Source organism: Tachypleus tridentatus, chromosome 1 (assembly GCF_004210375.1).
Source record: "Tachypleus tridentatus isolate NWPU-2018 chromosome 1, ASM421037v1, whole genome shotgun sequence".
NCBI classification, from domain to species: Eukaryota; Metazoa; Arthropoda; class Merostomata; order Xiphosura; family Limulidae; genus Tachypleus; species Tachypleus tridentatus.
This window is the reverse complement of record NC_134825.1, coordinates 53,041,549-53,060,442: the sequence shown is the minus strand read 5'-3', so window position 1 is coordinate 53,060,442 and position 18,894 is coordinate 53,041,549. Positions and strand designations below refer to the sequence as shown.

The 18,894-nt window shown below is 35.0% G+C and overlaps 1 protein-coding gene across 4 annotated transcripts in view; it reads left to right on the top strand.

The window, feature by feature from the left end:
- The window catches only part of LOC143248777 (ras-responsive element-binding protein 1-like), a 63,618-nt gene that overhangs the window by 32,951 nt on the left and 11,773 nt on the right, over window positions 1-18,894 (top strand). For 2 of the 4 annotated variants that reach the window (XM_076497500.1, XM_076497489.1), the window contains exon 1: window positions 3,172-4,869. The exons of the other annotated variants lie outside the window; for them this stretch is intronic. The gene's annotated coding sequence lies outside the window, so the exon portion shown is untranslated. Of the gene's footprint in view, window positions 1-3,171; window positions 4,870-18,894 lie in introns of those variants that run through there. 4 annotated transcript variants of the gene reach the window in all.

The window sequence follows — 18,894 nt, the reverse complement described above, 5'->3', positions numbered from 1 at the left end:
TTTTGTGATTATAAAACATAAGTTATGTCGTACATATCTTCATGTATTCCACGGGTAATCTGCATTCAATAACGTCATTTTATACTAAAATTTTCCATTATCATGACTGCTCATTAACGTTCTATCATCGATGTCTCGCCACTTAAACTATGGCTTTTCATTTAACACTTGAAGACACGTTAGTTGCTAGTTCTTAATCAGGAGGTATGATTGGTTTACTGCTATTTTATCATCACGTATGCTTTGTGCATGTACTTTGAGCATGCCACCTAAATAAAGCCCCCCAGTGGCTTAGCGGTATGTCTGCAGACTTACAACGCTAAAACCGGGTTTCGATACCCGTGGCGGGCAGATCACAGATAGCCCATTGTGTAGCTTTGTACATAATTCAAAACAACAACCTAAATAAAAATATTTTTATCCATTGTTTCTAGTTAAAAATATACAAATGTAATAAAATGTATTACCATTTACCTACAAAGCAGCAATTTTTTTATCATTACTTCAAAGTAACGTTTTCTACAAGAAACCACTGACGCATCCATATGAGTTTCTGAATATTAATTTTTGACTAATAACTATATTGAAATAGAAAAGGCCAAGATAGATTGTGAAATATGTTTCTGAATGACTCGATTTAGAGACAGGTTCGTGCGCACAAACATCCATGTCCTGGATAAGAGTCTTTATGGAATTACCTGGAACATCGCGTGCAGGTGAACAGAATGCAAGTTGCGAGAAAAATGACTAAGTCGGTCTCCTAGGTGACGCGTTTGAGAGGAGATGTGTCGCCATCTTTTAGGCGTAGTGTATTTTTTCCCTAACAAATGTGTGCTGCAGAACATTTTATACAGTTTTCTTTGTACATCATTGTCTTCTGCTGTATGCTTCTTTTTACACCCGATTCTCATTTCCTGTTACTTCTGAGAACTAAAACTTTTAAAACCAGATTTGGTTGTCTGCTTTGAATAATAACACACGCAGCTGAAATTCTATTCTTGGTAGTTTAAAAATACATGTCTTGACACTTCTTTCAGTTCTAAGTAAACCGTTAAGAAATGTACCAGTTACATTTTCTAGAAGTTATCAAAGAAAGTGTTACCAAGTTTGGAGCTTGAAGGAGTACATTAATATTGTACCACATCATACCTATCGTATTTTGACCACAGCTGCTAAACATGGCTGGCTCTAGCTGAAGGGAAGGTTAGAGGTTTTGTTTGAAATTTTGCCCAAAGCTACACAAGAATTATCTGCACTAGCTATGCTTAATGTGGCAGTGAAAGACTAGAAGGAAGCCAACTAACCTTCGAATTGCTCTTTTACCAACGAATAATGGGATTAGCTGTCACTTTATAAACACCCCACGGCTAAAAGATCGAGCATGTTTGGTGTGAATGGGATTTGGACTTGCGATCCTCAGATTACGAGTCGGGCACCCTAACCACCTGATCATGCTGGACCAGGCTAGAGGTTCCACCCTCTGAAATGTGGTTGTTCTCCCCAGTAATGTCCATTACATCGAATTCGTTAGTCAACCACAATTTTTCATTAATGCTTCCGATATTTACTGCTTAGCAAAATGTTGTTTATTTTATAACATGCGAAGCTCCCTACCAGTCTACAACTTCTCTAGTATATCTCCTCCTTGAGACTTTCTCGCACCCTTCAACACGGCTAATTACAGAATCAGACAAGACTGAATTCAACAGTGAGCGATGACTTGTCAGTCACTCTCATTCATCCAGTGAGGTTGTTTTGTTCTCCATGAATTTTAGTGAGTTAAAGAAATACGCGGCCTACTACGAAACAACAAAACATAGAAACGCAAGGAAGTAAGTAAAACACAAGTTCTAGTCACTTAAGTTTCAAAACTGATTTGTTTTTCGGTGTGTCATCTGAACGAAATTCACACATTACTCTCAACTAATCAGGGGATAAAAATTCTTCATTTCACCTACAGTAAGAGGTAGATGACCAATGTATTATTCCTAACAAATATTTTTATAAGTGAAAGACAACTCCAAAGTTTTTGCTTTATAATGATATTTGCTAGAAAATCTACTTTCAGTGATTCATGATATGAATTATAACCTATGCAGTGATTTACCTACCCTGTATTATTACGAAACTTTAACAACGTTTACAGTACACAACGTAACTGTAATTTACAATACAGTTTAATAGACTGTGAATTATAATATTCACGCCATCATCACTGTTACGTTTAGTTTCCCAACCATAAAAATTATGAGTACTACACATTAAATTTAACTTGTTAATATTCGTACTGTTTATTTTTTACTGGCTGTGTAGTTTCTGTTATGTAAAGTGTGCTCGTTTCTTATGCCTTTTTAAAATACATGGTAGTATAATACAACAGAATCGCGTGCTATGGACTCCGAGAAGCTCTTTGTTACCGCAACGAGCGCACCACTTTGAAACCACTTGGTTTGGGTAGTGGCATGTTAGTTTGTTTTTTATATTTGGCTGTTTCTAGCGTGACACACTTTAATGTCTAACCTTCTGAAGTAAAATCAGCCAAACAAGAAGAGTATTGTTCGATCGTCCTGGTACGATGGGACACGCAGAGAGAGGGAGAGACTCTAAATAACAAAACCCAACCCTCTTATTGAAAACCCGACCCTTAACAATATCACTTCCGTCCGATGTATCTTATTTATATATCTGATTGATTTCTTGAGCGTCCGTACAGTCAACCATGTTCCCCCTGTAGCGGTGTAGTCTCTGCAGTAGGAGAAGTAAGGAGCAAACATCCGCATCAAATCACGTGACGCATTCCCCAACTACCGCAGGCTTATTTTAGTTGTTTGGAGCGAAACGTAGCATTTGTTACAAACTATTTGAAAATGTGACGAAGTGCTTAGAGGTATGATATTATAAAGTAAACGATAGCATAAATGAAGTAACATTAACTCACCATCACAGGGAAGAACTGATCATGTGACTAGCAGAGGTATGTGACAATTATTGTGATCTAGTTAGTTACTTATACAACTACACTCATGGCCGTCATAGAAAGATGTGTAATTTACTAAAATATTATACATCTGAGAGATGATTCACATTGTTTCCTTTCTGAAAGTCTCGTTAGAAAAAGTGTGAACATCTAAGTATTATACTGTTTAGCGAGAGGTGGCACTGTTTCAGGTACGATGTTACAATATGCTAGATGAATGAAACTAGTGGCAGAATCAATGTATAAGTTACTTAGTAACCTTGCAGAATCAAGATTTAACGTATCTTTAGTTGCAATTTTGCTTTAATTCTTAATTAAAAGATAGTGCGAAACTGAAAGTTTGAAGAACGTTAGCACGCCTGCGGAGTAGATAACGTTGTAGTAACGTGTCATCTTGTCATTGGATATTAGCATTACAGTCGCATTGCCGCCATGCCACTTGTTGCTTTGTCTCTGTGTGTACGTTTTCCCTCCCTTGTTAAGTTACTTTGGATCAGATGAGGCCCACCAGATGAAGGAGCGCAAACAATGTATGTGGATGATCTCTGAAAGCAAGGCTTGCCAGAACTTGTAGTAGTAAACATATAAAGTTATGATGTAGATCGCTTCTCAGCTGGTTGTTACTTCGCACAGAACTACATATCTGTCCAACATGTTTCCTCCTAGTTAGAAAAGGCAGCATTTGGAAAAAAAATCTTGATTTTGACAACACGAAAAGAGCTGAGCTAAGTCAAGGAAGCGAAGAATCTGTAGAGTATAAAATATTCCCTAATAATTTTCTCCATACTTCTAAGTTATATTAGAAAGAAACTCTTCTAGAAATGTAATTATAATCCAATTAAAAACTATAGTTACTGATATCTCAGTTTCATTTCTGTTATACTACTTATTTCCAAATTCTTCTTTCACTTTTCAACTTTGTGTTTGAACTTCAGAGACGTACTAGATGTCAGAAGTTTACGTCGCAAGTTCTAAATATTGTTTTAAAACCGTTTCGGGCACTTACGGTTGATTGTAAACAACAAAGCGACGTTTCATTACGGTACTTGTGTGTTTCAACTCACTATACTTTAAATATGTCTTAAAGCACCAAATATTTCTTTTTATTTCAACTTATTGCTATTGTGAAGTAAGAATGTTTTTATTGTATTACCAGTACAAATATTATGATTTGTGTAAACGTGTGCACGAGCCTATGTAGTGATCATTCAAATCTTTATTCTATGATCTTTTCGTGTCTTACATAAGTTTGCTTAATCGAGTGGGAATCCCCAAGTTTTATATTTTAGTTTATCGATAATTATTATTCAAACAAAAGACTAGTGCGTTATTATACTTCAAGAGTATTTTAAGCACAGAAGGTATAATAAAGTTTAGTTCCGAGAAATCGGGGCAGTGTGATAAATCCAGTTCTCCAACTGATATCTCATTAGTTTAATTGTTGTACTTTAAGACCCTACGTTTATTTTGAGAATTGTATACAAGTTCTTTTCTCCTAGTCATATGTTAGATTTGTAGTGATGTTGTATTAGTCAATAACCTCGGGCAGTCTTTGGCGGACACGTGCATTTCTCGTGTGTTGAGCACCTGTCTTGAGGCAAGTTAATTAAAGTGGTTACTGCTTGGATGACGTGTTGGATTTTCCTCGAAACAAAGGAAACTTGGTTCCTGGTTGTCGAATACAGAAAGGATGTGAACTTCCTGCTAGACTCAGCGTCAGGTGGGGGATGAGGAGCGCCCCAGGGTCTGCGTCTAGCCCAGCGTATATTTTTCACACTTTCGCCACCAGGCTTTACGGTATTATTTATGATCGACTGCATAGATGTTCAGTTCGTGAAGACTTCGATAATGACCATACTTAAAAAACGTATTCACACGTAACAATAAATCAGGTGAGTAAAAATATTGTCTTTCCTATGATATTGTAACATTGTTAAATGTTATCTTCCGGTAAATTTTTAAAACAATTCCAGGAATTATTCAGTTTGGATTTGGAAAGTTCGTTTTCTACCTTGTGCGATATTATATAAAACCCTTAGTTTTCTGTTTTTTAATAATCTGTTGATAAAAGTAGGAACTAAATATGTAAAAAAGACAGATTTAATGTAGCATCTACGTAATTCACGATCGGAAAAGTTGAAATTATTGAAATTATAAAACAGTGTTCTTAAAGAAAGTCTCTCTGAGAGACTGTTGCAAAGGTTTTTCTATAATCTAGTAAAAATGGAGAGAGGCAACATTAATATGTACATTTCTGTCATCTTTTTAAATTTTTGTAAAGACGTTTAATATTAACCGGTAGGAACACTGCCCATACTCTACGTTTAATATTAACCGGTAGGAACACTGCCCATACTCTACGTTTAATATTAACCGGTAGGAACACTGCCCATACTCTACGTTTAATATTAACCGGTAGGAACACTGCCCATACTCTACGTTTAATATTAACCGGTAGGAACACTGCCCATACACTACGTTTAATATTAACCGGTGGGAACACTGCCCATACTCTACGTTTAATATTAACCGGTAGGAACACTGCCCATACTCTACGTTTAATATTAACCGGTGGAACACTGCCCATACTCTACGTTTAATATTAACCGGTAGGAACACTGCCCATACACTACGTTTAATATTAACCGGTGGGAACACTGCCCATACTCTACGTTTAATATTAACCGGTAGGAACACTGCCCATACTCTACGTTTAATATTAACCGGTAGGAACACTGCCCATACACTACGTTTAATATTAACCGGTGGGAACACTGCCCATACTCTACGTTTAATATTAACCGGTAGGAACACTGCCCATACTCTACGTTTAATATTAACCGGTAGGAACACTGCCCACACTCTACGTTTGGCAGTGTTCCCACCGATTAAGATGTGTAGTGAATACTTTAGTTGAACGTCGTATATTCCAATACGAGTTCCATGAAATTGGTCTTTTTTACAGATTTGTAATGGTATCTATTGGGTGAAGAACCAATTTATTTTGTATCATTACAAAAGTTGCTTTAATAAATATTCGGAATTATTTATATTTTTAGTACAAACTGTTTTTCGTTTCATGGCTGATTTGGTCTCTTATCTTTTTTGTTTGTTTTGAATTTTCGCACAAAGTTACTCGAGGGCTATCTGTGCAAGCCGTCCCTAATTTTGCAGTGTACGACTATAGGGAATGCAGCTAGTCATCACCACCCACCACCAACTCTTGGGCTACTCTTTTACCAACGAAAAGTGGGATTGACCGTAACATTATAACGCCCCCACGGCTGGGAGGGCGAGCATGTTTAGAGCGACTCGGATGCGAACTCGCGACCCTCAGATTATGAGCGCATGCCTTAACGCGCTCGACCATGCCGGCCATGGGTCTCTTATCTTAAATTAACATCAAATGTATACTGTTCGATGCTTCAGGAAATTGTCATTGATTTTTATAAATTGTCATAAGGTACAGCTGACAACTTCCATGATAGATAGTTGGATTGTACGACTATTGTAGTTTGCGCACCCTAACTGTTAAAATGGCGTATAAAAAAAAAAAAAAATTTGGAATTTCGGAATCTTCAAATAACCTTCAGAATTTTCTAAATTAAACCTATTTAAATATTTTTTTTTCGTCAGTAATCCTGAGGTAGAGTTACACAAGGTTAAATAATAATAATATGCTGTATAATAATGAGTCGTTTAAAATATTGATAAGATGAAAAAATTATATATCGTACGAATAACATTTGTAAATACTTTGAAAGTGTATTTTTTAATAACTGTTCATGCAAATTCTAACTTCGATTGGTAACATGTCTCCCACATAGGTAATCATAGTCCATTTAATGACTAGATTGACTTAGTTGTAGAAGCATGATAGTTTAGTTCAATAAAAAAACAAACATTTTTGCTTTACGTTATATGAGTATTCGATGCATTCTCGGAATCTGTTGTCCATTGACTTTGGTATTAAGTGTACTTTGCTATTGTATCGCTACTAGATTTTTTTTTTTTTTTTCTATTATTTTCACTGGTCAACTGCTGAATCACAGGTAACTTCTTAAGACTTGGTGTTTAGGAATTTGCTCTTCGACTACTGACATTATAGGAGTATCTAATCTAGAAGTTCATCCCAGTAGAAAATGATGCCAATAAGTTAATGTCTAATTAATATTGTTATAAAAAATAGCTGTGGATGAATTCATCTTTCCTACCAATATCCATGTTTAAAATTTGATAATAAGTTTCCAAACAGAGAAAAAACAACCGAATCTGTTTTCTGTCTGATCAACCACATATACACATGGTTACAATAATTTACATGTTTGTGACGTCATCGGTTTTTGTTTATTCAGAAAATTAACAGCTATAACATATGCGATGATAAACACCATTTAAAACTTGAGGTCTAAAAATTGTTACTCCAAGATTATCGTGTAATGAAGACTATATTTCGGAACACTTTATAATAAAAAAGCAGGAAGTCTGCAGTGTAAAATCAAATTTGTCAGTCTTGTCATCTGTGCACCAGCAGGGCACGTGATAACCCATCCTCAACTTGTGTAAGTTCGCGTTTTCCTGTGACAATTACTTGAAGTGACGCAGGCTGGGAATGTTGTATGCATTGATACATCCAACTGGAACATGGGCTTTCTTGTGTCATAAGAAACTAGTTGCCCATTTTCTGAATTATCTGTTACTTGTGTATGTGTTTTCTTATAGCAAAGCCACATCGAGCTATCTGCTGAGTCCACCGAGGGAAATTGATCCCCTGACGCAAAGTATAACGTACCTATAATATCTAGTAAAAGTGTGTCTGATAAAATATCAAACCAGTATGAGTGTGTATTTACTTTGTTCCATGACATATTAGTAGGAACCCACTTGGCTATAAGTAATGAACAAACGTGTGTATCTTATCTCCTTGGTACTTGAATGGCGTAATATCAGTTTTAACTAAATTGTAGTGGATGGGTTGTAGTAATATTACTACTGTAATTAAACAGAGAAAATCATTTAATGAAGTAACGTTTCCTGTACTAGAAATACGCTATTTCTTCTGGGGTTATCGTTAAAGTGTGTTTTATAGTTCTCAAGGGCATAAAGGATTCATGTGTGAAATGTATCGGTGTCTTTATCCTAAGATGCACTTGTCTGTATGACCTTACCTTACTAGGTGTCATCATCTGAGTATTTGGTTTGGTTGATAAACACAATGTTTCACATTGGTCAAGGGACAATATGTCCTCTGCCTACCACGGGTATCGAAATCTGAATTTTGGCTTTTTAGAGTACGCAGACTTATCGTTCAGCCCCTGAGGAGCTCACCCGAGTGCTACAAAAACGTATTAAATGTTCTAGTTATTCGTTATGTATTCTTGATACGTTGTATCAAGGCATTACCGGTATATCATTTAAATATTATTTATTCTATAGTAACTTATGTATTATTCTAGTGTTTGAAATATATATCGAATTGTAAAAGGAGAATATTATATTTTACTTTGACACGCCTTTCCATCTATATTTTAAGTCCTAAAGAGTAATCGGTAACAATGACTTTTAGTTTCGTTTATAACTACAGTGATGTACTTTCAAACAATTAACAGCACAATTAATTAACAATTTCTTAAAACCAAACTGAAGCGACCTATACTGAAGACATTTCAAAACGTTCGAGTACGCACGAATCTCATGTGAACGACTTATAACGATGCGTCATTTCGTCCTTATAGAGTAAAGACTAAAACGAGTAACTCGTATATTGTAAATATTTGTAAAATAAAAGTAAAATGTTTACGTTCTAAACTCCTTTATTTCTTAATCAGTAGCACAGCAGCATGTCTGCGGACCCGCACCGCTAGAAACCGGGTTTCGCTACTCGTGGTGGGCAGGACCCAGATAGCTCATTTTGTAGCTTTGTGCTTAATTCCAAATACTTAAAGATTTGGCTCTGGTTATTATTGATTATCTCCTATTACACTTACTAGGGGTCACTAGCTGTTAAACATTTGGCTTTGTTTTATTAACATTCTTAACGATTATTTTACCATTTTTTGTTATTCAATAAAAATGTTATTACATTTAACAGTGTAATATAAAGTAGTTGTAATGGTAATATTGTTTTCTAATGATAATGTCTTACGAATGTGTAGATATATTTCGACATCACATTTAAAAGCACCTCGAACACGAATTACAAACTATTTAAATTTCAAAAATTGCAAGTAACAAATTCATTCTGTTTTTGAACTACTAGAACTTTTTAATGGTACATTGCTTGTTGAATATGCGCAAAGCTATTCGAGGATTGTTTATGGTAGTCGTCCCTAATTTTGAAGTGACTAGAAGGAATGCAGCTCGTTCACATTACTCACCGACAACTCTTAGACTACTGTTTGTTAAAAATAGTGAGATTGGTTGAACATTATAACGCCCGCATGGCTAAAGCGGGAACATGTTTGGTGTCGAGTTTCGATCTCATGATCTGCAAGTTGCGAGGTGAGTACTCTAACCAGTAGGTCGCGTCACCTAGTAGTGTCGTGTAAACCTTATTAAAAAAAACACAACAAAAAAACAATCCTTAAATCTCATAGCCTTGGTAAGAATTTTTTAGTTATATATTAGCTTCAACGTATATAGACTTTTTTCGTCTCCGTTCATTGACGTTAAACCATATTAGAAATTACCGTTATAGAATTTTTTTTAAACCATATAAAAGTAACAGATTAAAAAATACATATTTTCTTTTTAAAGGTACCTTATTCTTCTGTTCAACAACTGTTTCATATTTTGTACTGGTTGTTCTGTACCTGTGTGTATCACCAATCGTGATTTAAAACCTCTGGAACTGTTTAGTTTTTTTATTTTCTTTTTAAGTGAAACGTCGACATAATTAGTTTAGTGTCGTTATCACGCACTAGAAGACATAGTAATTTTAGTAATAGTGATGTTTACCAGCTGAGGTCTTCAAGTTTCCAGAAGCTGGTATTTTTTTAGATTCTTAGAATGCTGCTTTTCCTGACCTCACGCAGGTTTTTTGTTTTTTTTTAATTTCGCGCAAATCTACACGAGGATGAGACGCGTGAGCCGTCCCTAATTTTGTAGTGTAAGACTAGAGGAAAGGCAGCTAGTCATCACCACCCATCGCCAACCCTTGGGCTATTCTTTTACCAACGAATAGTGAGATTGACGGTAACATTATAACGCCCCCAGGGCTGAAAGAGCGAGTATGTTTGGTGCGAGGGGTATTCGAACCCGTGACCCTCAGATTACGAATCGAGTGTCTTATCCACCTGGCCATGCCGAGCCGTCACGCAGGTTACTGCGTGACTACTATCTGCTGACTCTACTTTTGTTTCCTCTATTTAACTTCTGTTTTATCTTGCTGGCTCTGTTAATAGCGTTCTCTGTAATGAATTCTTTCGTAAGTTTCAGTTTTCTCTTGTTTCCATTGTGCCACCTAAAACTATGAATGCTATTATAGTATTTTATTGCGGAATAGTCTATTTATTTTTACGTCTATGGTTACATGAAAATCAGTAAATACATGTAACTATAACAGAAAAATAACGAGAAGTTAAGCTAACGTACGTGTCAATAAGTTGATTTAGAATAAATAGTTTGGAAAATGGTACACATAATAATCAGACAGTTTCTGATTTTTAAATAACCTCACATTAAACAGGTATTCACAATAAAAATGTTGTGAAGGTTCTGTGTGAGAAATTTAGAATTGTTAACTTCATAAAAATAAACTTTGATAAATTCAATTCCTATCTCTCTAACTCTAAAAGTTGACAATTAAAATATCTATTTAACCAATTTTTACAATCTGAAACGCTTTGAACTAATGTGTAGTCGAAGTGAAGCCTATTCACACAAAATAATGGTCTGAAATATTGATAAAAATGAGTTGTGTTAGTAAAATTTATTTTATGTAGTGATTTCTCGTTTGGTTTGAAGGGGACAACAGTATCTACTTCAGAAATTATTTTTAAATATTCAACTTTGAGACCTTTAAAAATATTCCACTCTATTGTTGTAAGAACATGATACCACTGTCCATTAGAAACCTCGTAGTTATAAGGACCATGATAGCGTGCTATATATTCTACATTAAATACTATTGAATATATGTATCAATCTTTCACTAAATGTGTAAAACGAGTTATCGTTTTTATATAACATTTTATCCATCAAAGTTAAGATTCCATTAAAGGTATGTGAACATTTCACCTTTACACTGTATTGTTGTAAATAATACCATGAGGTTTTTATATCGAAGGTGTAATATCTTCATATCATTCCACTGTATGGTGTGTATCTCTTAAGTTTTGTTTGTTTGTATTATATTTAAACACAAAGCTACAGAATGGGCTATTTGTGCTCTGCCCACCACAAATATCCAAACCCGATTTCTAGCAGTATAAGTCCGCAGACATATCTCTGTGTCACTGGGGTCTCTTATCAAGTCTGTAAGAACCGCAGTCCAATTATACATTATGCTTGTGGACATCGCATGGTTTTTATATAAAGGATATAACATCATAGAACCATTCTACTGTATAGTGTTTATCTTTCATTATGTTTGTGGATATAATTCATCGTTTTGCGATCGGAAGAATGTATGATCATTACACGATATTTGTATTTATACCACAAGTGTTTTTTGTTTGTTTACGATAATATTGTTAAGCCGTATTTCTGTTACATGTTTCTTAGCTTTTGGTTTATTCTTAATGTATGAACTAAGTATTCCAACAACAGGATTGTTTACTTCTGAACATTGCGCATTTTTATTCCACTTACAAGTAAATCGGTTGATAATTTTATGTTATCTTCGACTCACAATAATTGAGACTTCTAAATATGATATAATTCTTTCCTTCGCTAGCTGAAGTCGACACCATGAAGTTGTTATATAAGTACTAAAAGTTGTTTCACTGATTTGTTCTAGATTCTTTGGGATGGTCAGGTTCATTCTTGGTTTCTTCTTCCATCTGAACTATACATATCACTGTAGAATATTCGTCTCCTTAGGACATGAGGATCGGAGGTTATGCATTTACTCTGACCCCTTCTGGAGTTATGTCCGTGTATAGTATTAGAAGAAATTTTCTATATGGAAATACACTTTCTACTAGTTCGTTTAGCGCAAAGTCATACACACATAGCGAACAGTTCCGGTTATATTTTCAAACATTTATCGTTTGTTTAAGTACCTTTTGAGAGCGTTAATAACTAAACGTAACAGAATGGGCTTTTGAAGCATGTTCATGCATGAGGAACAATGGGGGTAGGCTCTCAGATTCGCAGTAACTGTTTTTCTACCGGTTGGCTGATGATAGTCTGCACTAGATACGGTCTTAACAAATGCGCGTGGAATGCGCCGCCAGGTAAGTTATCTTTGTGATCCGCTGCATCTAACGACGATTCGAGTTCTGTATACAGGATGGTTGTCATGGCAACTTATTAGGTTATTCTTTGTATGTCTATTCATTTGACTTTTTTGTTTGAGGTGTTAGTTTTGTCACTAGCCTTTCGGAACACTGCGTGGTATCTGGCTTCCGTCCGCCTATTTCCAGTACGACATATCTTAACATGACACGTCACTGAGAAACTCTTGTTATTGGTGTTTTCAATTCTCTTCAGCAACAGAGAGCGAAGGTACGTGTTACGTAAAACTTTCAACTCTTCCAACAAACGAATCTAGATGGACAGACATTTTACTTGTTTGAATTGTTTGTTTGTTATTAAGCACAAAGCTATACAATGGGCCATCTGTGTTGTTCTTGTCGAAACCAGATTATTATTATTTTTTTTTTACTTCTAAACCCTCAGACTCGCCGATGAGTTACCCTGAGACCATTGTTAGAACAGTTAGTGTAAAATCTCTATATGTCGTTGTGAACATGTTCTAACATGGATATAATATTAAAAATTAGAGCTCATATAATGAATGGAGCATAATTATTAGATCTATGTATACTCCATATAGTGATATCTAAATATAAAGAGCCTCATAAAGAACTGTGTTATGATCAATGAATGGAGAAATTCAAAGAGTCTGATTTAGGAATTATTACTACCTTTGATTTGGTTTGTTTTGAATTTCGCGCAAAGCTACTCGAGAGCTATTTGCGCTAGCCGTTCCTAATTTAGCAGTGTAAGACTAGAGGAAAGGCAGCTAGTCAACTCTTGGGCTACTCTTTTACCAACGAATAGTGAGATTGACCGTAACATTATAACGCTCCCATAGCTGAAAGGACGAGCATGTCTGGTGTGACGTGGATTCGAACCCGCGACCCTCGAATTACGAGACGAGTGCCTTAACCACCTGGCCATGCCAGGCTCTACCACCTTTTAAGATACTTATCATTACTATTTGGTATGACTACTTTAATACTTAGTAATGCAAGTCAACTATAAAATATTACATGTAGTCAGGTAAGGTGATATACAATATTTTATATACTCTGCTGGTCAAAATCTTAAGGCCAATGAGCATAAAGAAAAAATATGCATTTTGCGTTGTTAGACTCAACCACTTATTTGAATAGAGCTTCGAAAGATGAAAATAAGAAAAGGGAAAATAAAAATTAAAAAATTTTAGCATTTAATAAGAAAAATGTAAACACTATGAAATTAGCCTAAATACTAGCTTGTCAAAAATCCAGGACCATACTGAAACGAAGCGTTAATCGGTAAACACGTAACGAAATTTCGTCATTTGTGTTCAAGCATTAGCGTTGTCAACATCTCCTACTGACTTCTCCTGTGTTACATTGGCTAAAAACATGGCAAAGGCTAAAACGTTGACAGAGTTTGAACGTGGCAGAATTGTCCAGCTGCAAAAGCAAGAGAGACTTTTATTTTGATACTTAACGTATCGTTCCAAATGTTCTTAATATATATGTCCGGCAGTTCTCAGAAAATTTTATTTAATTAAATTATGAGGCTGATTCTTAGAGTACTCCAAATGCTTAAACTGTAATTCCAACGAGTCAGATTGAAAATGCAAACAGAAATTTGATACAGTCAATTTTTTACTGGGTTAACAACGAAATCACCAGTATCATACTGTTAAGGGCCCAGTGAAAAGTTAAAATCAATTTTTGATTTCGTATTGGAACACCTTGTATTTAGAGCTTCTTATTGTACAGGTGTTATGGCAGAGAACTCGTCATGCATAGATACACAGGGACCGTGTCCCGATTCTATTTGACACTGTCCCTAATCTCCAGTTGGTGTCCTAAAATATTAAAATTGAGAACCGTGATAGATATACTGAAACACCCGAAAATTCGCGCGCCTACGGGCTGGAGCTCTTAATCTTTTAAGCACCTAGCGATGCCTCTGTGCAATGAATACAGTTCGGAAATGTGTGTATCTCATAACTATACACATCTATATTTTATTCTATTCATATGAGGTATTTGTCTCGCTACTTTTCACACCTCCATGTAAGTACAGTATCAACAAATCTTAAGTGTTTGATATCACTTTTTGTTCCACAACTGTTGGCCAGTTATCATGTGACGAATAAAAAATTACTGTTACAAATTTTCCATCACGAAATGAACATGATAAAAAAATGTGAGCAATGTAAATTAAAATATTATTGATATATGCATACATAAATCAAATTGGATTCACGATGATAGAATGACTGAACACTATCTTACCCTGGTGGACATAGCGTGTCAGTATCTTTGGGTGTAACAAAACTTTTGCGCCATCTATTGAATAATACCACAAACATAAATACAGGAAAATTCACTCTTTGGATACTCAAGATTCAGATAGTGAAAGTTGTATTTTTGTACTTTAAATTCTGTACTATTATAAAGAAGTGATTGCTGCACATACAGTAATTACTTTTCAAACTAAGGCTGTATATGAAGGTTTGGTCATATTGTTATTGATGTAATTTTATGATGATGAGAAACCCACTTGAAGTAAAAATGTATTTTCAGGACGGCTGGTATGGGTATTAAAACTTTAATTAAAATAAAGTACAGAATAACTTTTCGACCTTCTTAGGTCATTTTCAGGTTAACAAAGACCGTTGACGCCCACATGTCTTAGGGAACGAGAGTCTAAATGAGTACGGGATTGTAGAGGGCGTTGCAGCTAAAAGTTTTTCATTGGTATAGGTATAAAGGTGTTCCTTTGTTAGCTTAATTTAGGTTTGAGTTCTTGTAAAAGTAGGGCCTCTTTAATTTTTATTTGTTTACGTTTGTTTCCTTACTTAGTATGTGGATCTTTTTTATGGTTATGTTGTGTTTATTTGAATTCCAGTTTCCATTTTTCCGCTTGTTTCTCCAAAATAAAAGTCGTGACAGTTGTTACATTGTATTTTATAAATAATGTTGGTGTTGTGTTTGTCGGTGTAGTTTTTACATAGTATGGATTTCAGTTTTATATTTGGATTTTAATAAATTTAGTATTTACTGGTATGTTATGTTTTGTTATAATTATTTTCAAACGTTGGTTATTTTTTTTGCTGATGTCGGGAACATATGGTACGCAGCAGTGTAAGGCTTGGGATTTATTACTGTTTGTTTGTTCTTGATCTAGATGTGTGCGTATAATTTCTTCAACGGTTTTTGGAGGAAATTTGTTGATGTTGATGAAGTGTTGTTTTATTTTGTTGATTTAATCATCAATTTTATGTGGGTGAGCATAATTTTGTTGCTGTGTTTATTTGGTTTCTTAATATGTTGAGTTTCATGTGCTGAGTTCCAATATAGGTGATTTTTCTGTGGATTTCTGTTTTGAAATGTGTATCGGTTTTTGTGATATTTAGGTTAAGAAATGCTATTTGGTTAGTTTTCTAGTATTCACAGGTGAACTTAATGTTGGGGCGTGTGTAGTTACCGTGGTTGAAAAAAAGTGTGAATTCTGTAGATGTGAATCCAGCAATTGTATCGCCATCATATCTGTACCAGTATAGTGGTGGTTGTAAGGCTGAATTTTTCGCTTGAGATTCAGTCTGTCATGAAAATGTTGGCTAGACCTGGTGACACGGGATTGTCACATTCATTTGTAGGTTGTTTGGTCATTGAACGTAAAGTTAGTTTTGGTGGTAGTGAATTCTATAAAAGTTGCTAATTGGTTGCTGGGAATGTGTATCAATGGGTTGGGATCTTGGATATAAAGTTCTAAAGCTATCTTGCAGGCTTCAGTGGTTGGGACTTCTGTGAAGAAGGATATTACATCAGAACTAGTCATTAAGGTTTTATGGTTTAATTGATTAAGAACAGATTTAAAGTTAAGAGTCTGTGATAAAGGAGCCAGCTGATGTTAGATATTTAAAAAAATGCCCACGCTATTCATTTATTGAGGTTGTAGTTGAACGATTCATAGGTCAACGTTATGGATCGTATTGGACAATCGGGGGGTACCTTATAGTTGTGGTGTGCGTGAGTCGGTTTTACGTATATAAGAATAAAGGTATTCCAAGATTGTGTTGTTGTTTTTTCATTTATAGTAGTATTTTGTTTAGTTGGTTTTCATGTGTTAGACTTGTGTTCAGTAGTTTAAATTTGTTTGTATCTGATAAGATGTTATTCATTTTTTTTAATGTATTCATTTGTGTTCATCATAACTATAGCATTGCCTTTATCTGCTTTTAGAATTTTGATGTTGTTGTCTTGTTTTGTGTTGTTTATAGAATTAATGTATTTCCGTGTAAGGTTTTTAGGGTTCATTCCTGTGAAATTATGTTGGTGGTTTTGCGTGAGAATTCTTTGAAAAAGTTGTTTAAAATACTGTTTTGAGGTGTTTCGTAGAAAAAGATGGGTTTTTTTCTCTTCTACCTGGAAACATAGGTTGTTGGTTGTCGAAATTGTCTTCTTTCTGGTGGTTGTTTTGTTGGTGTTTTCAGTTTACGTAGAATGGATCACTCACTAGTCTTAATGGTCTGCCGGATTTGTTAATTATCAGATTGGTTGACGGTTCGTGGTGTTGGCGTCTTTTTTTTCTTATCAGCACTTTAGTTTATCTATATTTTTGTCATTGTTGAACTTTTTTCATTTGATACAATTTTAGATGTGGTACTGAGAAACTGGAGTTCTAAAAGTAACTATTTTTCAATAAATGGTATCACTTTTTTCTCCAATGAGATATAAATACTACGATTACTAGCATAAAGAGCCGCTCGTAAGGAGGCGTTTCAGCTGGTAACGCTTCGTTTCATCATCTTTTTTGTACTGTTTTCGTAACTATTTGTGATACGCTTTAACTTTACCATATTAACAAAACAAAAATTGATAACAATTGTGACTAACTTCAAAATACTGGGAGGAATTTCCTTCGCCTGTGTCATTCTAATCATTTATACCACTTCGGGGGTCGTATTGTTTGTTCGCTGATGGTGTAATATTGTTTTTACTATACATTCAGAAATTTTAAGGGCAACGGTAGTAATAACTATAAACATAGGTCAGAAAAGTTCAAAACATAAACTTGAACCCCCCCCCCCAATTGGAATAGAGGGCTATTTTTGTCTATATGATTGACATTAACAGCCTTGTAACTGACACACTGTATATAATAAAATTTGAAATCATAAAAAGTTGGCCCCGCATGGCCAGGTGGTTGAGGCACTCGACTCGTAATCTAAGAGTCGCGGGTTCGAATCCATGTCACACCAAAGATGTTCGCCCTTTCAGCCGTAAGTGCGTTATAATGTGATAGTCAATCCTACTATTCGTTGGTAAGAGTAGCTCAAGAGTTGACGGTGGGTGGTGATGACTAACTGCCTTCCTCTAGTCTTACACTGCTAAATTAGGGACGGCTAGCGCAGATAGCCCTCCTGTAGTTTTGCGCGAAATTCAAAACAAATCAAACCAATCATAAAAAGGTTAGACATTTTCAATATATACCACAGAGTCAACTGTTAAGCGTATAATCTGTGAAACGAGCGAAGAATCTTAAGTGGGCCAAATTAGTCACTCACATGTTATAGCTGAAAGAGCCGAGCTTTTCCCGATAAACTCGTTGGCACATATTTTAGCATACGTGACAATATTCTAAATAATTCTGATGAATTTGTGACAAACAGAAATAAACGAGGTATGTCTACAAAACACAAAATACTGCTTCACTTCGGTATATGTGTTAAACAAATTGTAATTTACTACATTAACCAATCTGTGTTTATGCTGATAGCCAAATATCCCGAAGGACCACAATTACAAAGAACCGATATGCCGAACATTGAAAGTACTCATGTAGGCCTAATGTTCGTTCAGGCAGTTATTTTACATAAACAATAGTGTGTGTGTGTGTGTGTTTTACTACAGACATAAATCGATATGTTTTGACGTATATTTGTAAAAATATCGGAGATCTATATTATTGTTTCCCGTAATGAAAGCTGTCTAACATTTTGAAAAATTATGTCGAAGTTATAACAATAATAATAACATTATTATACAAATAGGATGAAAACGTCGAATAACGGTAAGATGGATAAACTACAGTATTAGAATACTAGTCTGTGTAGCTGTTACATTTTTCGTACCATCGGTCTGTCCCATTGACAGCCATATTGATTTTATCTTTCTGTTTATCCATTTTAGCCCACCATTCGAATTATAGCTTTTTCTAATTTAAAACAATAAACTCGCCATACTTTAATGCTTTTTTTTATGAATTATTTGTTTGACTTGTATTGTTTCGAGTGTGTAAGGTATAAATTACTGCATATATTTATATATAATTTAATTTTTGTATTTTAACCATTACAAATTTTTCCAACTACTTTTGAGTATATTGTTATTAAGTTTACTATTTATATTTCATATTTTTATTTCAGTACTTTTGTCATTTATACTCTTGCATTGTTTAAGTTTGTCACTTTTCTCTCATTTTTGTCTTCACCTTTGGTATCAAGGGCTATTGTGTCA